The sequence below is a fragment of the Balaenoptera acutorostrata genome, chromosome 3, assembly GCF_949987535.1.
Source record: "Balaenoptera acutorostrata chromosome 3, mBalAcu1.1, whole genome shotgun sequence".
Taxonomy (NCBI): domain Eukaryota; kingdom Metazoa; phylum Chordata; class Mammalia; order Artiodactyla; family Balaenopteridae; genus Balaenoptera; species Balaenoptera acutorostrata.
The window spans coordinates 181,594,198-181,618,394 of record NC_080066.1 but is presented as its reverse complement, the minus strand read 5'-3'; the positions used below and the strand labels follow the sequence as shown (position 1 = coordinate 181,618,394).

The 24,197-nt window shown below is 40.8% G+C and overlaps 1 protein-coding gene across 13 annotated transcripts in view; it reads right to left on the bottom strand.

The window, feature by feature from the left end:
* Positions 1-24,197, bottom strand: part of MARK3 (microtubule affinity regulating kinase 3) — a 109,361-nt gene that overhangs the window by 42,822 nt on the left and 42,342 nt on the right. The window lies entirely within an intron of this gene.

Here is a 24,197-nt window from a genome sequence, read left to right as displayed (position 1 = left end):
GAATACGGCCAGAACTAGTCTCCCAGCACCCAGCGTATGACACAGCCTACAGGAGGCAAGGCTGGCAGGTGGTTTGGGCAGCGAGCAGCTGCCGGCTATGGGAAAAGGAAGCTGGGGCTCTCCCCGCGCTCGTCCTTGTCCACCAGGTCTGATGGAGAACTGAATCAGCAACTAACAGCTCAAAGCCATGGTATCTGACCTACAGACAGCTCAGAGCTTAAAAACATGTAATCAAGATGAAGAGCCTTCCTGTCTAGAATACTGGATCATCCCTAAAGGCAGGAGCACTTTTATCTCCAACATACATACTTCCTATTGCTGTTGTGGTCATTCCCACATTTTCTGTCCTGAGATGAGAAGATAGCCTCCTTGACAACCATTCAGGCTTGAGTTCTTAATTTCCCTCTGTCAAGCTAACACAGGAATCTCGTTTTCCAATCCATTATAGCTGGACTTGTAGCTATAATTTGAACCTCCCAGTTATTTCTACAAATGCTAAATTAGAAGAGCGCCAAGTTGGATACCATACGAACACAGCTTAGGACACTGCATTTAGAATGAAACCCTGACCACGGCCATGGCAGCCTCTGCCTACCCTCCAACCTCAGCTCCAGCCACCCTGATTTCTCTCAGATATTAGAACATACTAAGCTCTTTCCTTCCTTAGAGTCTTTTTCCTTTTCATCCTTCAAGACTCAGGCAGATTCTCTAAAAACCTCATCTAAGTAGGTCTCCTTTGTTTTACATCATAGCAATCTGTTTACTTCCTTCCTAGACTGTCTTACAAGTTGTGATAATACATTTCTGTTTACCAGTTCACTGTTGTGTCCTCATCCACAGGGAGCATGTCTGTCTCCCTTCACTAATGCATCCTTGAAACCAAGCCTGGCCCACAACAGGAACTCATTTGTTCGACAAATGCCTGCAGGAAAGTACTAACTACCAAGAAGTGTGGTCTGAGCCAGGATCCTTAGCATTCTAATAACCACACTGCTTTGAAATCCTGAGTAGCAGAATGCCTATTACAGGGTTGTTGTAGTTCTGCTGGCGAGAGAGTTCAAATGAAAGCGACTGTTTTTTAAATCCCTACTAGCAGTGCAGCACTAAAACATCAGAACTAAAGTGATTAGAACCAAAGAGCAGGAAAAAAAAAAATGTAATACTATAGGGATTCAAGGGAGGGAGACCTCACTTATGTCTGGGGTAGTGGGCACCATGGAGGTAACTGGATTTATGCAGTTGAAAATGGGCTGGCTATGTGTGCTCCATATATGTGAGCAAAGACAGGGAGGTGCAACCAACTAAGACCATTTAAAGAAGACCAAGTGGGGCTTCCCTGGTGGCGCAGTGGTTGAGAATCTGCCTGCCAATGCAGGGGACACGGGTTCGAGCCCTGGTCTGGGAAGATCCCACATGCCGCGGAGCAACTAGACCCGTGCACCACACCTACTGAGCCTGAGCTCCGCAACAAGAGAGGCCGCGACAGTGAGAGGCCCGCGCACCGCGATGAGGAGTGGCTCCCACTCGCCGCAACTAGAGAAAGCCCTCGCACAGAAACGAAGACCCAACACAGCCAAAAATAACAAATAAATAAATAAAAATTAAAAAAAAAAAAAAAAGAAGAAGACCAAGTGATCCATCTGGCAGAGCAGTGGGTTTCCAAGTGTGGGCTTCTGGCCACCAGCATCAGAATCACTAGGGTGTTTGTGCAAACTGTAGGTTCCTGGGCTCTACCCATCACTAGATCTGAAATGGGCCTTGAGAATCTCACCTTTCAACCACCACCGCAGGTGAGGTGGTTTTCAAACAGGGCCACAAATCCTTTGATAATCCTACCCTCAAACGGCAGAACTTAATACCCCTCCCTTTGCGTGGGGGCTGCACTGAGTGACTTGCTTCTAATGAACAGAGTAAGGCAGAGGCAATGGTGAGGGGACTTCAGAGACTGACTAGGTCTTAAAAGGCACTGGGACTCCCTCCTTGCTCTCACAGATCACTTCCTTGCACGTCATGAGCACATTGAGCACCTCAATGGACAGGCCCAGACGGCAAGGAAATGAGCACTCATACCCACAGCTGGTGAGGGACTGCAGGCCCTAGACAAGAGCCCGGTGAGAGGGCCTTCTGGAAGCGGATACACCAGACCAATCAAATCTTCGGATGCTGCATCTGTGGCTCTCACCCCAAATCTCTTGAGAGCACCTGAGCCAGAACCATCCAACTAAGTCACTCCCTAACACATGACTCACAGAAACTGTGAGATGACACATGGTTCTAAGTTGCTAAGTTTTGGAGTAATTTTTAGAGAGTAGTAGTACACTACCGGTAACACACTGAAGTTTGAAACCCCCTGAGTTACATACAGCAGAGGTCACACCAAGAGCTGCGTTGTGAAAACAGAGGAAAGGTGAGCGGCACCAGATAGAAGGATGAATAGGACAAGCTTCTTTCTGTAGGCTGTAGAAAGAATAGCCAAAGGTTCCCTGGCAGGATAGTGTCAGGGTATTACCAAAATGACTTTACATATCTGCCTCTATCAGAATGATACATCAGGTAGAAATGAGTTCATAAACTCTATACCAAGTTAATCAAAGGGGGTGGGGAGAGGAAGCAAGAAGCTAACAGTGATCAAGTGTCACCTCTGTCCAAAGCTCAGCACTAGATGCTTCACGTCTATGATCCTATCTAACTTAATTTCCACACCTCTGTCAGGTGACTATGATCACCTCCAATGTACAGGAGAGGAGGACTAAGAAAGTTAAGAAACTCGCCCAAGTTCTCTCAGCTAACACGTGCCGGAGCTGACAGATTACAAGCTGGCAATACAGAAAATCCAGAGCAACAGGTGGGTACTGGCACAGAATTTTTTTAAAAGTTGACAATTTGCATATATGGTTAAGATGCCAGAGATTTCATTTATTTGTATCAACTGTGAACTTGATCGCTGAAGACAAATTTGGATATAAATAATTTACTGAAAAGAAAACATGAACTTTAAGCAAAGTCCCTACTAGGATTGTACAACATATTTTTAAAAGTTTTGCTACTATAAAAGGACATTTAAATAAGACGTTCACCTATTTCTACTATCTTATTTCTCTACATTCCCTTTCAACCTTATGCAGATGCTAGTTGTAAAAAATAAAATGAAATAACACAGAAATGTGTAAAGTGAAAGAGTTCTCTCCTCATCGACTAATCTCCATCCTCTACACATCTTCCCATTTTTATGTCCTTTAGGAACTGGTAGATAGGAGGAGAACAAACATCTCTAAAGGCAAAGACTTGGACCCTGGTGACGAGAACACTGAACACACTAAGCCTACAGTACTACAGAGTAAAGAAATGCCCCCAAAGCCTGTACTGAGGATGTACAGGAATTATCCTTGGGAAAAAAACAATTTTACCAATTGATATAAAAATAAAATGAGCATATAAGAGACAGCATAGGGTGGGGTGAGATGTTATCATAGTCATCAAACTGTGATCTAAATCATCATGACCAAAGTGTTCAGACTTGCTTCTCCAGATATATAGGTATGAGACAGAATGAACAGGCCAAAGGTTGAGAGCCTGTGCTTTTCATGGCAGCTGAGTGACACGCTGGGTGACAACTTATGTGTTAGAAATAATGGACAGGAATATAATTGCCAACCTTTTCTTTACTAGGAAAGAGCTGAACTGTAAATCCAAGATTATGAGTAATTATTAGCTGCCTTGGATGAAGAGAAGGAGATACAGGTAAGTAGCATTCAGGGGGTAAGGGAGAGGGAGGCAGAGTTGAAGCTGACACCCAAGTTTGTGAATCTGGGTGCCACTTTGAGACAGAGAAGACTCAAGCTGCAGTGAGGAAGGTGAGTCTGGCTTTGGACATGCCATGTGAGGGGCAGTTAAGTGAGGATACTGAAAGCATAGCATGGTACTTGGTATTTGGGTCTGAAGCTCAGGAAAGAAATCTGGGCTAGAGATAAATTTTGTAGAATTATTAGCATAGGGATAGTATCCTTGGAAGGAAATGACACCGCTTAACTGTAAAATGAAAAAACAGAAACATCAACGAACAAGCATTTCAGAGAGAAGAGAGCTGAGGCCCACAGTGGAGACTCAGAAAAGGCAGCCAGAGTGACAGAATGAAATCCAGACACTGGAATCTAATGCCTACCACAGACCTACAAGTGGGGTCACAAAGCTCTGTCTGTAAGCAGCTTCCCAGACCCTGGAACAGCTCTGGGGTCCTTCATGAAGGAAAGAGAGAAGGATGGTGTGCCTGCTCTTCCTCATTAGGTCCCTTTGTCTCACTCACCACACTGATCACAGCACCTCTGCTGAACGAAAGAACAAATCAAAGACCCTCTCAGACAAAACTGAGGGAGAGAGCCTGGCAAAAGCCCAAAGAGTTCATGGCGAAGGAACTGTCAAAATGCTCTGATGTGAAAAAGGAAAAAAAAAAAAAAAAAATGTCTTTGCTTCTCTATAGACAGAATACCTCTAGAAGGACAAATAGAAACTGATGCCACTGGTGGTCCCAGGGCAGGGACCTGGATGGATGGAAGTCAAGCAGTAGATGAAGACTTTGCCTTCTATACTTTTATCTGTCCTTTGAACTCTGAATCACAACTGTAGTATCTATCTCCTCTCCTCCAATTAATTTGAATTTTAAGAAAAAGGTGGAGAATGAACAAAGAAAAGTGTTTTTTGACAAAAGGGGAATTCCTGAAAAAGAAAACTGCTGTATTCTGAGGACTGTTAACAAGAAGAGAGTTCACTATTCCTTTCCATAGTGTGGGCCAAGGCTGCTGATGGGTGAAAGGCAAGCAAGTCTTCCAGGGAATATCTTTAAAGTCCAGCAAATATGACAGCCAGCACAGTAAGGCAAAACTTAAGGAGCTTAAAGAGAGTTTAGTTACTCTCAGAACCACCCTAACATTAAAATAAACAACAGAATAGGAAAGTTAACAAATAACAGAGAAGATAAGAGCACTATTAAAGACCATTTGTTTAACACTAGGCAAAGGCAGTGACCTATCTCCTACCCAGGAAGAGCTGTCTATAGATGGGGGGAGATGTATGTGTGGGTGTACTACAGTGTAATTAACCAGAATTTTACTGATATCATGTAGGTTATCCCTAACTTTTTGCTGTTGTAACATTACAATGAGCATCCTTGTATATATACATCCTCATACACTTATGCAAATATATTGGCAGAGTAGGTTGGGGGCCCAAAGGGCATACATGCTTTTAAAATTTTGTCAGTGCTATATTACTCTCTAAAAATATATTAATTTAAACTATGTCAGCAATAACAGAGTTCCTGATTCTCTACACTCTTGCCAACAATATGTATTACCAGTTTTTTGCAAATCTGGTGAAAAAATGTTACCTTTTCGGATGTTAAACATTTTTTACTTGAATATTGACCATCTGTCCTACTAATTGCCTGAGTGTATCTTTTGACTATTTTCTATTAGGTTATATACTCCTGTTTCTCCTCGATTTGCAAGACCTTTTATATAGTATGGAAATAAGACCTTTGTCTGCCATAGCAGACAATGTTGGGTCCTTACTCAAATTCACCCTGACTCCTTTGCTGACTATCATGAGCAATCCTTTCAACTTTTTTAGCTATTTCATCTATTGTTTACTGCATATTTCTAAAATGCCAGATTATATTCCTTCCTTGATTTTCCATTTTAGACACTGTTTTGTGACTCCCACTTTGGATTTAGCTTTCCTATACCCTTCCAAACACAGACTTATGCTTCCCCTCTCCATTCTCTTCATGAGGTTCTATTACAGTTTTGGCTAAACAAATATTATGTTTAATTTTTATTGCTAAAAGTAGTACATATAGTTTTAAAAGTCGAACTGTGTAATGTAATATATCTCTCCACCCTCAACCCTTGTTCATAATGTCAAGCACTTTCAACTCAGGTATTTGCTGCCTTACTTCTTTTTCTTTTTTTATAAGATTTTTTTTTCTTTTTGACATGGACCATTTTAAAGTCTTTATTGAATTTGTTACAATATTGCTTCTGTTTCATGTTTTGGTGTTTTGGCCACAAGGCATGTGGGATCTTAGCTCCCCGACCAGGGATTGAACACGCACCCCCTGCATTGCAAGGCAAAGTCTTAACCACTGGACCGCCAGGGAAGTCCCTGCTACCTTACTTCTGAATAGCATGCTTGTGCTGTTATTCTATGATTTCTTAGCCACTCCCCCTGATATTAGCTATTTTCTTAGTATTGGCAGTGAAGATTTAGCTCTCTTACATCCTGTCCCCCACCCCACATCCCTTCCCGCCTTCCTCCTGATCAGTTATCATAATATTTGGCTAAAGTATTCAGTTTACATTATATAAATATTCTTTATAGCCACACTAGGAATGCATTTCCATTCTTTGTATTTATCAAAAATGTTTCTGATTTCCTTTGAGCTAATGACTGTCTCGGTTATTTTGTTCACTTAGGTTTTCTATGTATCTCTCACTTTACTAATTCATCCTTAAACTTTGTAACAGAAGTGTATACCTCCTCTCAAATACTTTCAAATAGTCAAGTATTCTTTTTTCTCCCCCCTGGAAATAGGCATATTCTGGAGGCCTCTGTCCTGCTCTCAAGGCCTGCTGTGTTGGATTTCCTGTTCTAGACCCTATGCTCTTCTCTTTTTTAGTATTGTCCCCCGTTGTGGTGAAATATCCCACCAATAGCTCCTGAGGAAGGGTAAGTGTATGATTAAAACCTTGCAAGAATGTTCTGATTCTATCTTCACATTTGATTGACATTTTGGCTGGGTAAAGAATTCTAGGTCGGGTATTCCCTGGTGGCACAGTGGTTAAGAATCCGCTTGCCAACGCAGGGGACACGGGTTCGAGCCCTGGTCCAAGAAGATCCCGCAAGCCACGGAGCAACCAAGCCCGTGCGCCACAACTACTGAGCCTTTACTCTAGAGCTCGCGAGCCACAACTACTGAGCCCACGTGCCACAACTACTGAGGCCCATGCGCCTAGAGCCTGTGCTCTGCAACAAGAGAAACCACCGCGATGAGAAACCCGCGCACCGCAACGAAGAGTAGCCCCCGCTCACCGCAAGCAGAGAAAGCCTGCGCACAGCAACGAAGACCCAAAAGCAGCCAAAAATAAATAAACAAATTAAAAAAAAAAAAAAAAAGAATTCTAGGTCATAACTGTTTTCTCTCAGAAACGCCCCCCCCCGTTTTAATGAGATATAATTGACATAGAATACTGTGTAAGTCTAAGGTTGTACAATGTGATGATTTGATACACATATATATTGTGAAATCTTTACCACAGTAAAGTTAGCTAACACATCCCTCACCTCACATAATTATCATTTTGTTGTTGTTTTCATTGTGGTGAGAACATTTAAGATCCACTCTCACAGCAACTTTCAAGTACACAGTACTTGTTAACTATAGTCACCATGCTGTACATTAGATCCCTGGAACTTTCTAACTTGTAACTGGGTGTTTGTACCCTTTGACCAACAGCTCCCCATTTCCCTCAACACACCCATCCCCTGGCAACCACCATCTACTCTCTGTTTTTATAAGTTCAATTTTTTTAAAGATTCCACATATAACTGATATCATAGAGTATTTGTCTGATTTAACTTAGCACAATGCCCTCAAGGTCCAACCATGTTGTCACAAAGAGCAGGATTTCCATTTTTACAGCTGAATAATATTCCTATTACTATAGGATAGAATATATAATAATAATACTCCTCACACATTCTTTATCCATTCATCTGTCAATGAACGCTTAGGTTGTTTCCCTAGCTTGGCTATTGAGAATACAATGCAACGAACATGGGAGCTCAGATATCTCTCTGAGATAGTAACTGCATTTCCTGTGGATATACACCCAGAAGTGAAACTGCTGAATCATATGGTAGCTCTATTTTTAATTTTTTGAGAAACTTCCATACTGTTTTCCAAAGTAGTTGTACCAATCTACATTCCTACCAACAGTACACAAGGTATCCCATTTCTCTACACCTTTGTCAGCATTTATCTCGTCTTTTTGATAACAACCATTCTAACAGGTTGAGGTGATATCTCACTGCAGTTTCGATTTGCATTCCCTTGATGGTTAGTGATGTTGAACACCTTTTCATGCACTTGTTGGCTATTTGAATGTCTTCGTTGGAAAAATGTCTATTCAGATCCTTTGTTGCTTTTTAAATTGGATTATTTGGGATTTTATTTGCTACTGGTTGTAGGGGTTCCTTTTCTCCCATTTTGTAGGCTGCCTTTTCATTTTGTTGACTGTTTTTTTTTTTTTTTTTGCTGTGAAGTTTTTTGTAGTCCCACTTTTTTGGCTTGTGATTTTGGTGTCATTAAAAAAAAAGTCATTGCTAAGAACAATGTCAAGGAGCTTTTTCCCACTGTTTTCTTCCATGAGCTTTATGGTTTCATACCTTCCGTTTAAATCCTTAATCCATGAGTTAATTTTTGTGCATGGTATAAGACAGGGGTCCAGTTTCATTCTTTTACACATGAATATCCAGTTCTCTCAGAATTTTAAAGGCCTCGATCCATTTCCTTCCAGCTTACAGTGGTGTGGAATGGTATGATGACATTCTGTTACAATTCTTTGTGACCTATTTTTTCCTCTTCCTTCTCTTTAATTTTGATGTATTTAAATTTTAATGTACCACAGATTCAGTCTCTGTGGTACATTAGCATTCAGTCCAGATATATTGTGGGTCTTTTGTCATTTACTGCATTGGGCACTGAGCCTTTCAATCTGGAATTCAGGTCCTACAGTTCTGGGAAATCACCTTCTGTTAGTCTTTGATAATCTCCCTTCCTATCCCCAGTTCTTTTTACAACACCTCTTTACCAGAAACTAGACCTCCTAGATAGGTACCTCAATTTCACATGGTATCCTTCTTAATTTTCATCTCTATGAACTTCTGTAATACTTTCTGAGAGATTTCCTTGACTTTATTTTCCAACCCCTTTATTGAATTTCTTTCCAATACCATAAATTACCCTCTCCCCAACAGTCCTTTCTCAATGCACCATGTTCTTCTTTCATGAATATAACGGCCGTTATTGCATTCCGTCTCCCTCATTTTAAAATCTTTGAAAACATAATTATAGTGTTGTTGTTTTTTAAAGTAGCTGAGTTTCCTCTTCCAGTGTTCCTTTCTCTTTCTTATTCCTGTTTGTTTTAGTTTCAGGTTATCCTCAAATATCTGGAGATTCTTGGCTGTCCTCCCATATTTAAGAGAGGCACCAAAATGCTGGACTAAACATCATATATATAAAAGCTGGACCATAGGATGACCGGGCAGAGATTAAGAAGATTTACTGAAAGACAATAAATGTCTCTACCTATATTTTCATTTAACTCAATTTTCCTGGAGAAGAATCCTCCAATCTCCTTTTCAGGCAACACATGAAGGGCTAAAGAGTTCTGGGAGGCACGCAAGGAGCGGAGCGGGAAGACAGAAAGAGTGTCTCACCACTCAGTGGGCCCCTGTTTTTAGTATGAGGTCCCCAAGTCTAGATGCTCTTCAATTCCGCCTCTTCAGAAAGTAAACTGCCCAATTTCACCTGGGGCAGAGAAGGGCGGGTTGCCTGAAGGTGATATGAGGCCCCGTTATACATTTTAAGCCAATCCTGCTTCCATTTCTATGTGCACCTCCACCCACAAAAGAAGCTAACAGAACTCATCCTTCGACTTTCTGAATTCTGTGGCACGTGGCAGGACTCAGCATGGTTTTTGCTGGCACCAGCCTACCTATTCCCACCCCTAAGTGCTCCCCTTAGGGACTGGTTTCAGTTCACTATGATTTGCTAAGTCTATTACATGAAAAAATATATACAATAGTGTACACACACACACACACAACTATTCATCCATCTGTTTTCCATCTGGCAAACTAGGTTTAATTCTTTGTCTGCCAGTCTTCTCCATTTTTGACACTCCTTTTTAATTCCTTTACTACTATTTAGTGAGTGGGAGGAAGGAGCAAACATAAATGTACTAATGTTTAACTGGAAGTCCTATATCCTAATACTTTAATTCCCAATTTTTGAATGGATGTTATAAGTGGGATTGAACTATAGTTTTCTTCCCTGTTTCTAATACATTTTGATAGCCATGTATGTGAATTCCAGAGAAGAATTTGGAAGCTTCCCTTCAAGATCTATTCACTGAAGGTTTCAAAGAAGCCAATCATGAAATTCTGCATATGGCAATCTGAGGTGGCAGCTGGCCTTTTTACCACTATTCAATTTCTTCTGTAGTTACTGATGCATTTAGATTCTTTTGTAGGCTTAATTTTGATAAGTTACGTTTTCCTAGAAAATTATCCATTTTTTAGGTGTTCTAGTTTATTTGCACAAAAGGTTCTCTCATAATAATTTTAATTCTTCTCTATCTGGTCTTTTCCCTGCTCCTCATTTCATACTCATACTTTGTGTTGTCTCTCCCTATCCCCTGGATTAAGTTAACTAGTGGTTTATCTATTTTACTGCCTCCCTTCTCATCGCCCTCTCAAAAAAAAAAAAAAAAGCTCTAGATCATTTTGATTGTTTTTCCAATTCACTAATTTCTGCCCTTTGTAAGTTCCTTACACTATTCTTCATTCCTGAGATTTATTTTGTTCCCTTCTCTAACTTACTAGTTGAATATTTAATGTATTGTCATTTTTTGTTTAATAATGTGTTCAAGGTTTCAAATTTTCTTGAACACCAAAAGCAGTATTCTATAGGTTCGGATACACAGTGTTACTTTCTAGATACACTGCAATTTTGGTTTGCATTTTCTCTTTGACCCCATGAATTCAAAGACTGTTTTCAAGTTCCACATGTTTGTACTTTTTGTTTGTTTCTATTTTTATTGGTTTCTATTTTTATTGCTTGTTCAGAAAATGTAGCCTGGAAAGATCTCTTAGTCAGGCTTATTAATCATATTAACTGTTTATAGCTGCGCAAGTTATGCATTGCCCAACGGTGAGGAAATCATTTACGCTGCAGTCATCATAGATTTGAATAGTTATCACAATAATTTCCTGGCACAGAGCTGTAAAGTCTCCTAAGAAAGGGGCACTTTTTAAAAAAAAATGCACAAATGTGTGGGACTTCCCTGGCAGACCAGTGGTTAAGACTCCGTGCTTCCACTGCAGGGGGCACGGGTTCAGTCCCTGGTCAGGGAACTAAGATCCAGCATGCCACACGGTGTGGCCAAAAATAAAAAATAAAATAAAAAATAAATTAATTAAATTAAAAATGCACAATTTGTAATATGGGCTAGTAGAGGGGCTCTATATTAAGCTCTGTATCTTTTTTTCCTCTACTTAATGTGTCATACATAGCCTGAGAGAGGATAAGTTTCCTTTGTCACTCTTGTGCTTCTGTAAATTTAGCTCAGATTTTTCCTGTCATATATTTTGGGGTTCTGTTTATCATTTGCCATTCTACTATTTTTAAAATAAATTTATTTATTTTTGGCTGTGTTGGGTTTTTGTTGCCACGTGCGGGCTTTCTCTAGTTGCGGCGAGCGGGGTCTACTCTTCATTGCAGTGCGCAGGTTTCTCATTGTGGTGGCTTCTCCTGTTGCGGAGCACGGGCTCTAGGCGCACAGGCTTCAGTAGTTGTGGCTCACGGGCTCTAGAGCGCAGGCTCAGTAGCTGTGGTTCACAGGCTTAGTTGCTCCGCGGCATGTGGGATCTTCCTGGACCAGGGCTCGAACTGGTGTCTCCTGTGTTGGCAGGCAGATTCTTAACCAATGTGCCACGAGGGAAGCCCTGCCATTCTACTACTGAAAATAAAAATTTGAAATATGAAAATAAATGTAAAAAAACTGCCTTTAAAATAGCAATTGTGAAGTGAACCAGAATAACCACTTTGGAAGAACACAGTATGTGTGTGCAGAGGTAGATACGGAAACTCTGTATTGCAGAGGAGTGGGGAAAGGAGAGATGAGGCAATAAGTTGTAACATGTATGAAAAAACATAATAGGATTGCTACTTCACAATATGCACAACTTCAAGGTAGATTAAAGATTATAAACCTTTGAGACAACAGAGAAAAATATCTTTATGGCCCCAGGCAGGGAAGAATTTCTTAAAGAACACAGAAAAGGTACAAACCATATAAGAAAAGACTGACAAATTCAGGTGTGTTAAAATTAAGAAGTTCAAAAAAAAAAAAAAAAATTAAGAAGTTCTGCTATTCATCAAAAGACAACATCCAGAGAATGAAAGATATACCACCAAACAGAAGAAGATATGTGCCACATGTCAGTATCCAGAATACATAATCTCTAAAATGATTAAGAAAAAATCCACTAGAAACTGAAAAGGCTTGAACAGGCAATTCACAGAAGAAGAAACAAAAGCCAATAAAAATATGAATGATGTAATACTCATCAGCAATCATGGAATATAAATGATAACCACAATGACATAGTTTTATATCCATCAGATAGGCAAGAATTGAAAAATCAGACAAAATCAAATTTTGACAAGGATGTGACATTACTTGAGCTGTCTTATATGCTAATGGTGGGAATATAAATTAACACAACTGCTTTGGAAACAAGTTGGCCTCCTCTAATCAATGAGGATGTACATACCCTGTGAACCAATAATTCTACTACTGGACACGTATCCTTAAGAAACATAAACAACTTCACCAAGACACATACGGGACAATCCGTAGCAGTGTCTGTGATACAAATAGCTATAAGCAATCCAAATGTCTCTGAATCAGACAGAAAATGGATAAATAAATCATGAAATATTCATATAATAGGATACTATATAACCATGAAAATAAACATAGCAGTGAAAGTAAATTACATCTAAATACATCAACATGGAACACAATTTGGGCAAAAGAAAGCAAATAGGAGAAGGACACAAATAACATGATTCCATTTATATAATATTTAAAATCTTCACACTATACTGATGAGGGATCCTTATGTGGTAAAATTATACTACTGAGCCCACGTGCTGCAACTACTGAAGCCCACATGCCTAAAGCCCGTGCTCTGCAGCAAGAGAAGCCACTGCAATGAGAATCCCACGCACTGCAACGAACAGTAGCCCCCACTTGCTGCAACTAGAGAAAGCCCGCGCACAGCAACAAAGACCCAATGCAGCCAAAATAAAGAAAAAATTAATATATAAAAATAAATTAATTTTAAAAAGAAAGAAAATAGTAACACAAAATTTTTGTTAGTGATTACCTTATAAGGTGGGAAACAAAGAAAGAGGTCAGGTTGGGGAAGGTTACAACGTGACTGATCCATTTCTTGAATCAAATACCCTAAACATATTTACATGGCAAATATGTAACATTCTTCTGTATGTAAAGCATTTAATTAATTTATTTATTCATTCATTCATTCATTTTTGGCTGCATTGGGTCTTCATTGCTGAGTGCAGGCTTTCTCTAGTTGCAGTGAGCGGGGGCTACTCTTCGTTGTGGTGTGTGGGCTTCTCATTGCAGTGGCTTCTCTTGTCGCGGAGCACGGGCTCTAGGTGCACAGGCTTTAGTAGTTGTGGCACGTGGGCTCAGTAGTTGTGGCTCACGGGCTCTAGAGCACAGGCTCAGTAGTTGTGGCGCACGGGTTTAGTTGCTCCATGGCATGTGGGATCTTCCCGGACCAGGGCTTGAACCCACCATGTCCCCTGCATTGGCAGGCGGATTCTTAACCACTGCGCCACCAGGGAAGCCCAATGTGCATTTTTATGATCAAGTATTTCAAAGACAAAGAAATTTTCCTACCGCCTCAAAACCTAAGGTTCTGGTGGTCAAGATTCCTGGAATTAGGGAAATATGAGAAAAATATTAATTTAGTATTAAAATAAATTTGGTACTTATAAAATAATGAACAGATATTATTGGGTATCTACCACACACAAGGTGAAGGAGCTGCAGTAAGCTCCTTTGTATCCTTCCCATATGGAAGGTGCTGGGCCTGATTCCTTCCAAGGGGACATGTTGGGAAAAGGCTATTTGAAGTTAGGGCTTTAAGTTCTAATGTTAGTTTGGTCAGTGTGTCGGTTAGTGCACAGTCATTAAGAATTTGAACTCTGGAGCCCACTATCTGGCCCCACCTGGGGATCTACCACTCACTGACTGAATCTAGGTGGCTTGACCTCTCTGGGCCTCTGGTACCCCCAGGGATAAAGGAACCTGACATGTTGAGATCTTGGAACAGTGCGTAGCACACAATAAGCAACATGAGGCTGTGATTCTGGTTGTTGTTGCTAGGATTCTTTCCCAAAGGTCTAGTTTTTGCCCAACTTTCAATTTTCTACAAATGGGTCCATGCTAGGCTCTAAGTTTAACCCATTTAAAATACCTGGTTCTTGGGACTTCCCTGGTGGTCCAGGGGTTAAGAATCCGCCTCCCAATGCAGGGGACGCAGGTTTGATCCTTGGTCGGGGAACTAAGATCCCACATGCCACGGGACAACTAAGCCCATGTGCCACAACTACTGAGCTTGTGCGCTCTGGAGCCCTCACACCACAACTAGAGAGAGGCCCACATGCTGCAACAAAGAGCCTGCATGCCACAACGGAAGATCCTGCATGCCATGAGGAAGATCTGTGTGCCGCAACTGAGACCCGATACAGCAAAATAAAATAAAATAAAATAAAATAAAATAGTTGGTTCTTCAGTGGCTTTTCTAAAATAGCACAATGAACAACTGGTACAATTAAAAATAAATTCTAATATTCTCAATTCACAATCTATATTCTAAATTTGCTGCCAAAGTGAAAATAAGTCTGGCAATAAATTAAAAATTTCCCCATAAAGCAGCAGCAACACTGAAGCTATATTTTCTTACACTCCTATTACCATTTTTGAAATGTAACAATATACATATATTTTTATTCTCAATATTTTAAACATGTAAAATGAAGAGGGTTTGACTTAGATTTCATTTACCATATCCTATTTGTAAAAGTTTACCTAATTCATTACACTGATCTGAATGCAGATGCTGGATTGTAATTAATAGTCAGGACTCTAGGTATTTTTTAATCTCCTCTTTGATTCCTTCAGTGATCCACTGGTCTAGTGATCCATATTGTTTAGCCTCCACGTGTTTGTGTTTTTCGCAGCTCTTTTTCTTGTGGTTGATTTCTAGTCTCACAGTGTTGTAGTCAGAAAAGACACTTGATATGATTTACAGCTTCTTAAATTTGCCAAGGCTTGTTTTGTGGCCTAGCATGTGATCTATCCTGGAGAACGTTCCATGTATACTTGAAGAAAATGTGTATTCTGCTGCTTTCAGATGGAATGCTCTAAAGAATCAATATCGTTAAAATGTCCATACTAATGAAGGCAATCTACAGATTCAATGCAATCTCTATTAAAATACCAATGGCATTTTTCACAGAACTAGAACAAATAATTTTAAAATTTGTATGGAGGGGCTTCCCTGGTGGCGCAGTGGTTGAGAGTCTGCCTGCCAATGCAGGGGACACGGGTTCGAGCCCTGGTCTGGGAAGATCCCACATGCCGCGGAGCAACTAGGCCCGTGAGCCACAACTACTGAGCCTGCGTGTCTGGAGCCTGTGCTCCACAACAAGAGAGGCCGCGATAGTGAGAGGCCCGCGCACCGCGATGAAGAGTGGCCCACACTTGCCGCAACTAGAGAAAGCCCTCCCACAGAAACAAAGACCCAACACAGCCATAAATAATTAAAAAAAAAAAAAATTAAAAAAAAACAAGAACATGTTTAAAAAAAAAAAAAAAAAAGAAAAGAAAATTTGTATGGAAACACAAAAGACCCCAAATAACCAAAACAATCTTGAGAAAGAAGAACAGAGATGGAGGAATCACACTCCCTGACTTCAGACTATACTACAAAGCTACAGTAGTCAACACAGTATGGTACTGGCACAAAAACAGACACATAGATAAATGCAACAAGATACAGAGCCCAGAAACAAACCCACACACTTATGGCCAATTAATGTATGACAAGGGGGGCAAGAATATACAATGAAGAAAAGACAGTCTCTTCAATAAGTGGTGTTGGGAAAACTGGACAGCTACATGTAAAAGAATGAAATTAGAACATTCTCTAACACTATATACAAAAATAAACTCAAAATGGATTAAAGACCTAAATGTAAGACTGGATACTATAAAACTCCTGGAGAAAAATATAGGCAGAACACTCTTTGACATAAATTGCAGCAATATTTTTTTTGGATCCATCTCCTAAAGTAAAGGAAATAAAAGCAAAAATAAACAAATGGGACCTAATTAAACTTAAAAGCTTTTGCACAGCAAAGGCAACCACTGACAAAATGAAAAGGCAACCTACTGAATGGGAGAAAATATTTTCAAATGATATGATTGATAAGGAATTAGTATCCAACATATATGAAAGAAGCAGACTCCCAGATACAGAGAACAAACTAGTGGTTACCAGTGGGGAGAGGGAAGTGGGGAGGGGCAATATAGGGGTAGGGGAGTAAGAGAAACAAACTATTAGGTAATAAGCTGCAAGGATATACTGTACAACACAGGGAATATAACCAATATTTCATAATAACTATAAATGGAGTATAACCTTTAAAAACTGTGAATCACCACTATATTGTACACCTGTAACTTATATAACATTATACAACTATACTTCAATTTTTTAAAATTTTAAAAAAAGGATTCTAACAACTACTTTTGTTAATGGCCTGAGCTGTTTAGTCTCCTACAAGTCAATATGGAAAGAGGACGGTATTAAAAGAGGAAAAGATGAACAGCGCTCATCAATGAAAAAGATCCCAACAATGATTTGTGCTTCACCAAATGGGCAAGGAGAAGGAAAGAAGTCCAGAAATTGGGTCAGGAAGAGTTCGAGAGAGGGGGGAGATATTCGGCAGCTGTAGTGGCAGCAGTCTGTAAGACTTAAAACACTGGAGGAGGGGGTCACCTTTAAAACAGGTTACCTTTAGAAAAAGAAGAGAAATTAAGAATTTTTTTAAAACTACACAGATGATTCTACTGCACAACAAGGGTTAAAAAAGACTGCCTTAAGGAGGCTGAAGCAAAAGTACCCCAAATAACTCAGTGGTGGTAACAGTAAGAGTAAATTACATTGTAGACCGTAGAAAAGCATGAACGGGCTCTCTCTGCTTCCAAATATACAGTTCCCTGGCTTGTCCCACGACTAAGATTCCCTGGGATGCCAAAAAAAGGTCACTGCCATTACAGAGCTCTAACCATTAACAGTGGCTCCAAAATAAACACCAACTTTAAAAAGTAACCAGACCTGAGTGGGTGTAAGTAAAATTTCCCACAAAGACCCTGATAAAAGGAATCTATAGTCAATAATACTCCGATAATCATTCAGCAATCTGCTGTATATACTTTTTTTCTTTTTCTTTTGGCCACAGTGCATGGCTATGTCGGATCTTAGTTCCCCGACCAGGGATCAAACCCGTGCCCCCTGCAGTGGAAGCGTGGAGTCCTAACCACTGGGCCTCCAGGGAATTCCCGTATTTTGCACATACTTGAATTTATGCACATATTTGAATTTAAAATCATTCTTTTTTTTTTTCTCAGTAATTTTGATTAATTTTTTTTGAACACAGGGATTTCCGTTTCTCACTTACTAAAAGTCTGGATTTAAGAATGGTGCTTGACTATTACTCAAAAATTGCTTGATGAGTCAGCAGGACCAACTAAAGGGTGGTTTCTCCAATGAGGTGCCTTGTCCCTACCTTGTCGGATATTTTAATTGGATGAAAACATCCTTGTCCAATGTATACAGCACCAAACTAGAAGCGATAGCTAATACAAAAGACTCATTTTTCAAAAATACCCTAAACAGACTGGAATTATGGTAGGAAACCATTTAAATGGTCTTCAGCAAGAATGAAATAAATTCAATTAAGAAAAAAATCAATTACAGATATGGAATAAACTAGCCCTGTGTTGAGGGCAAGTCCTGTAGCTGGCCCAAGAGGCTGAGTATTTACTCTGGAGAAGGGACCAAGAAGACCCAAGATAGATGGTTATGTTGGATTGGTAGAGTTTTTTTTTGTGGATTGGTAGATTTAACCTCCAAAGCTCCAAGTGAAAGAATAGAGAACAGTATTGTACATGTTTCTAGAAGACAGATGCTAGTGTAAACTATGAAAGAAAAAAACCTGTTTAGGGACTTCCCTGGTGGCGCAGTTGTTAAGAACCCACCTGCCAATGCAGGGGACACAGGTTCGATTCCTGGTCCGGGAGGATCCCACATGCTGTGGAGCAACTAAGCCCGTGCGCCACAACTACTGAGCCTGCGCTCTAGAGACCACCAGCCACAACTACTGAAGCCCGCACGCCTAGAGCCCGTGCTCTGCAACAAGAGAAGCCATCGCAGTGAGAAGCCCGTGCACCACAACTAAGAATAGCCCCTGCTCGCCACAACTAGAGAAAGCCCATGTGCAGCAATGAAGACCCAACACAGCCATAAATAAATAAATTAATTAAGGAAAAAAAACCCTGTTTAATAACTAGAGTCGTCCAACACGGGAACAAGATGGCATAGGAAGGAGTGTGCCTCCGTCCTTATACATGTTTAAAGCTGGCTAACCAGCGATCATAAACACATATTTTTAAAAATCAATTATTTCATTACATTCACACATTTGTTTTTAACTAATGGTTCCAGTTTAAGAAAAAGAGATTACTGTTTAAACTGATTATGTCACAGTATGGTGACAATGAAAGTTTCTGCCACCGAGAAGACTGAGTATTTCTAAGATAACAAAATCTTAGTCAGAAGAAGCCAGGGGAAAGTTAGGGGATTACTGAAAAGTTTATTACACAGAGATGACTGTTCCTTAAAGAGCCGGGGCATTCAAGGCTCCCAGTTTGGCCTGATGTAACCGCCAGCTCAGGGCCTTGCACTGCCCTGCACACTCGCAGGCCTCGGCAGCCCACTGCTGCTGCAGGTGCTGCTCCTCGAGCTGTGTGTGCAATCCTCCCAGGAACACTTAGTGAGGACCTCCACGTCAACGCTGCAAGGAGGACTGCAAAGGTCTTTCCATTCTTTATTACTTGGTAAAAAACATTTAGATCCTAAAGGCCTAAGTAAACTTTTACTGCAAACCACATGGGTTCACCCAGAGTCTGTTGTACTTATCTGACTCTTCTTATCACAATGCTTGGTTCAGGAGAACAAGAATGTTTCTTAAACGAATTATTAAGAGGGCACCCCTACTTTTCACTTGAAATCTACACATTCCTCGCATACTATCTCCTCACCTGTGTTTTTGGTTTTTTAAAAAATTTATTTATTTTTGGCTGCATTGGGTCTTCGTTGTTGCGCAGGCGGGCTTTCTCTAGTTGTGGTGAGCAGGGACTACTCTTCATTGCGGTGCGGGGGCTTCTCACTGCAGTGTCTTCTCTTGTTGCAGAGCATGGGCTCTAGGCATGCAGGTTTCAGTAGTTGTGGCATGCGGGCTCAGAAGTTGTGGCTCGCGGGCTCTAGAGCGCAGGCTCAGTAGTTGTGGTGCACGGGCTTAGTTGCTCCGCGGCATGTGGGATCTTCCCAGACCAGGGCTTGAACCCATGTCCCCTGCATTGGCAGGCGGATTCTTAACCACTGTGCCACCAGGGAAGTCCCCACCCTGTGTTTTAAAATGTAGGCTCTATTATTATTCAGGTATGGTGGTTTGTTACTTATAGTTCCCAAAAGAAGGGGGCACACAGCGCCATGCAGGGCCATGTGAGGAAGCACCAGGATGGGTTAGAAGGCCGATGGAGCAAGGGGAAAGCACAAGGAAGAGTTTTTATTCTGGTTTCCACAGGAAGGGTAAGTCCAGGCAGGGTAAGCAGGCTGAGGACTGGTTCATTGGAATAATTTCAGCAGGTTCTTGGGTATAAGTACAGTCTCTAGGTGTCTGATACCGGCTCTGCAATGATTAGGGCAGAGAAATATTCCCTCTTGGAGTTTAAGAGCCAGACAGGGGAGGTGGTTCAGAGTATGGGCTCTGCACTGGTTAGTCTGCATCTGAACAGTGTACTCACAGGGGAGTAGCTTACTATTTCCAGGAACTAGCTAGCCCTGGGGAGTAGTCTATCTCAGGTCAGCAAGGCCCCAGATGCCAGAGCAACAAGAATACAAAAAATAAGAAAATACAGTTCATACATCTTGCTTTATTTTTCTTCATGGCACTGACATGACATTATATCATATATCTGTTTATTGCTGCTCTCCCACTATGATATCAATTCCATGAAGGTAGGAACTTCATTTGGTTCAATGTTGTACCCTCAGTGCTTAGAACAGTGCCTGGCACACAGCAGGTATTTACTAACAAGTGTTTGTTAAGTGAAGGAGTGAATAAACAAATTTGCATAAAAATATGGCTTACGCAAAGTTTGGAAGGGGAGGTGGGGTACAAGGCCTACTTCTCTTTCATACTTGAAATATTGGGTTCGCCAAAAGGTTCGCTTGGTTTTTTCTGTAAGATGGCTCTAGTAGCACTTAGTTGTCTTTAACTTCATTTGAAACAATTTTGTTAGATTGTGTGTGACAGCTGTCATATCAGAGTGCACTTAAAAAAAGGCTTAACAAAATTGGTGAATTTTTGTGTAGCCATTTTAATATTGAAGATGGAAGAAAAAAAGCAACATTTTCGGCATATTATGCTTTATTATTTCAAGAAAGGTAAAAACTCAACTGAAATGCAAAAACAGATTTGCTCAGTGTATGGAGAAGGTGCTGTGACTGAACATGTCAAAAGCGGTTTGTGAAGTTTTGTGCTGGAGATTTCTCGCTGGACAATGCTCCACGGTTGGGTAGACCAGTTGAAGTTGATAGTGATCAAATCGAGACATTAACTGAGAACAATCAACGTTATACCATGCGGGAGATAGCCGCCATACTCAAAATATCCAAATCAAGCACTGAAAATCATTTGCACCAGCTTGGTTATGTTCATCGCTTTGATGTTTGGGTTCCACGTAAGTTAAGCGAAAAAGACATTCTTGACCGTATTTCCTCATGCGATTCTCTACTGAAACATAATGAAAACGTTCCGTTTTTAAAACAAATTGTGACGGGCGATGAAAAGTGGATACTGTACAATAATGCGGAACAGAAGAGATCGTGGGGCAAGCGAAATGAACCACCACCAACCACACCAAAGGCCGGTCTTCATCCAAAGAAGGTGATGTTCTGTATATGGTGGGATTGGAAGGGAGTCCTCTATTAAGAGCTCCTTCCGGAAAACCAAATGATTAATTCCAACAAGTACTGCTCCCAATTAGACCAGCTGAAAGCAGCACTTGACAAAAAGCGTTCAGAATTAGTCAACAGAGAACGCATAATCTTCCATCAGGATACTGCAAGACCGCATGTTTTTTTGATGACCAGGCAAAAACTGTTACAGCTTGGCTGGGAAGTTCTGATTCATCCGCCGTATTCACCAGACATTGCAACTTCAGATTTCCATTTATTTCGGTCTTTACAAAATTCTCTTAATGGAAAAAATGTCAATTCCCTGGGAGACTGTAAAAGGCACCTGGAACAGTTCTTTGCTCAAAAAGATAAAAAGTTTTGGGAAGATGGAATTACGAAGTTGCCTGAAAAATGGCAGAAGGTAGTGGAACAAAAGGGTGAATACATTATTCAATAAAGTTCTTCGTGAAAATGAAAAATGTGTCTTTTATTTTTACTTTAAAACTGAAGGCACGGGCTTCCCTGGTGGCACGGTGGTTAAGAATCTGCCTGCCAATGCAGGGGACACGGGTTTGAGCCCTGGTCCGGGAAGATCCCACATGCTGCGGAGCAACTAAGCCCGTGCACCACAACTACTGAGCCTGCGCTCTAGAGCCTGTGAGCCACATCTACTGAGCCTATGTGCCAAAACTACTGAAGCCTGCGTGCCTAGAGCACACGCTCTGCAACAAGAGAAGCCACCGCAATGAGAAGACTGCGCACTGCAACTAAGAGTAGTCCCCTTTTGCTGCAGCTAGAGAAAGACCGTGCAGCTTCGAAGACCCAGCACGGCCAAAAATAAATAAATTAAAATAAATAAATTAAAAAAAAAACAAAAACAAAAAAACTGAAGGCACTTTTTGGCCAACCCAATATTTCCTCAACCTTGAAACTATTTACTAACTTCTTCATAGCTACTACAAAGAAAGCCTCAGGTTAGTTCCCATCTCAGTTAGGGAAATTTAATTACAGGAGGGGGGCATAATGAAGTGGAAATAGTCCACGCTTTGGAGTCAGACTAAGATTTACATCTTTGCTCCATCACTTACGAACTGAAGAGTCTGACTATATCAACTTCTCAGAGTCTGTCTCCTCAATGGAAAATCAAGATGGTAGTAATACTCACCTAACAGAGTATGAAGGTGAAAAGATATCAGACTAGCTACTGTGAGAAAGCCTATATGTGTAAGAACATGGGAAGCACATGCTCTAGTATCTAATGACAATGAATTCCTATCCAACTAATAAACCTGGGACATTGCTTACCGCAAATGCTCTATTGTCCAAACTGTGGTAAACATGTTTTCATTTAGAGTTCATTAATGCTCGACTCAATGATGACTACACCTATCATAAAATGACTGCCCGAGCATCTATCACTTATTGGTTAGGGGACTTTGGGCAGATTACTTTATCTCCCTGGCCTCTCTTTCCTGAATAACAGAACTTACCTCATGAAGTTGTCCCACACTGTGATATTTGGAGATGGGGCATTTGGGAATTAAGTTGGTTTAGATAAGGTCATGAGGGTGGGTCCTTATGATGGGATTAGTACCCTTATAAGTAGAGACATCAAACAGCATGCTCATGTACCTTCCCCCTACTTTGCCATGAAGACACAGTGAGATGGCAGCCCTCTGTAAGCCAAAAAGAGAGCTCGCACCAGAACCCAACCATGCTGGCAACCCTGATTTTGGACTTCCCAGCCTCTACAACTGTGTAAAATAAATGTCTGTTGTTTAAGACACCCAGTCTACAGAATTTTGTTATAGCAGCTCAAGCAAACTAATACAGCACTCAATATATACTACATGAGCAAATATTAGCCGTGATCAGAAGTAGTCTACTGCAAATAAGTCCTATGAGACCTAAGCCACAACCTACCATTCAATTCTTAAGCTTTACTTATTTCCTGTGAGGGTAAAATTTAAAAAACAAACAAAAAATATCTCCTGGGAAAAGAATCTTAAAAAAAAAAGGAGTGGATATATGTATATGTATAACTGATTCACTCTGCTGTACAGCTGAAACTAACACAACATTGTAAATCAACTATACGCCAATAAAAGTTTAAAAAAAGGGGCTTCCCTGGTGGCGCAGTGGTTGAGAATCTGCCTGCCAATGCAGGGGACATGGGTTCGAGCCCTGGTCTGGGAAGATCCCACATGCCACAGAGCAACTAGGCCCGTGACCCACAACTACTGAGCCTGCGCGCCTGGAGCCTGTGCTCCGCAACAAGAGAGGCTGCGATAGTGAGAGGCCCGTGCACCGCAATGAAGAGTGGCCCCACTTGCCGCAACTAGAGAAAAGCCCTCGCACAGAAACAAAGACCCAACACAGCCAAAAATAAATAAATAAAAATTAAAAAAAAAAATCTCCCACTCTCCCTCAAAACCAATATTCAGCACGACACACAATAACAGCAAACATTCGGTCCTTACAATGTGCTAGGAACTACACTCAGCTCTTCTACGGGCTTTTATTTTATTATTATTTTTTTAACATCTTTATTGGAGTATAATTGCTTTACAATGGTGTGTTAGTTTCTGCTTTATAACAAAGTGAATCAGCTATACATATACATATATCCCCATATCTCCTCCCTCTTGCATCTCCCTCCCACCCTCCCTATCCCACCCTTCTAGGTGGTCACAAAGCACCAAGCTGATCTCCCTGTGCTAAGGGCTTTTAAATGTTAACTTATTTAATTCTCACCACAGCCCTAGAGGTACTGTTATTATTTCCATTTTACAAACAGGGAAACTAAGATCCAGGAAGGTGACTTGTCACACAGCTAGGTTGGGTTGAAGCCGAGATTTGAATCCATGTAGGCTGGCTTAACTGTGTTCCTAACCATTACTCTATACTCCCTCTTTACGTTAACACACTACTCCAAGATGAGAAAAGAAAATAACTTTAGATGAGTTACACTTAGTGTACTTGCATGTCTTTTCTTTTTTCTTTTATAA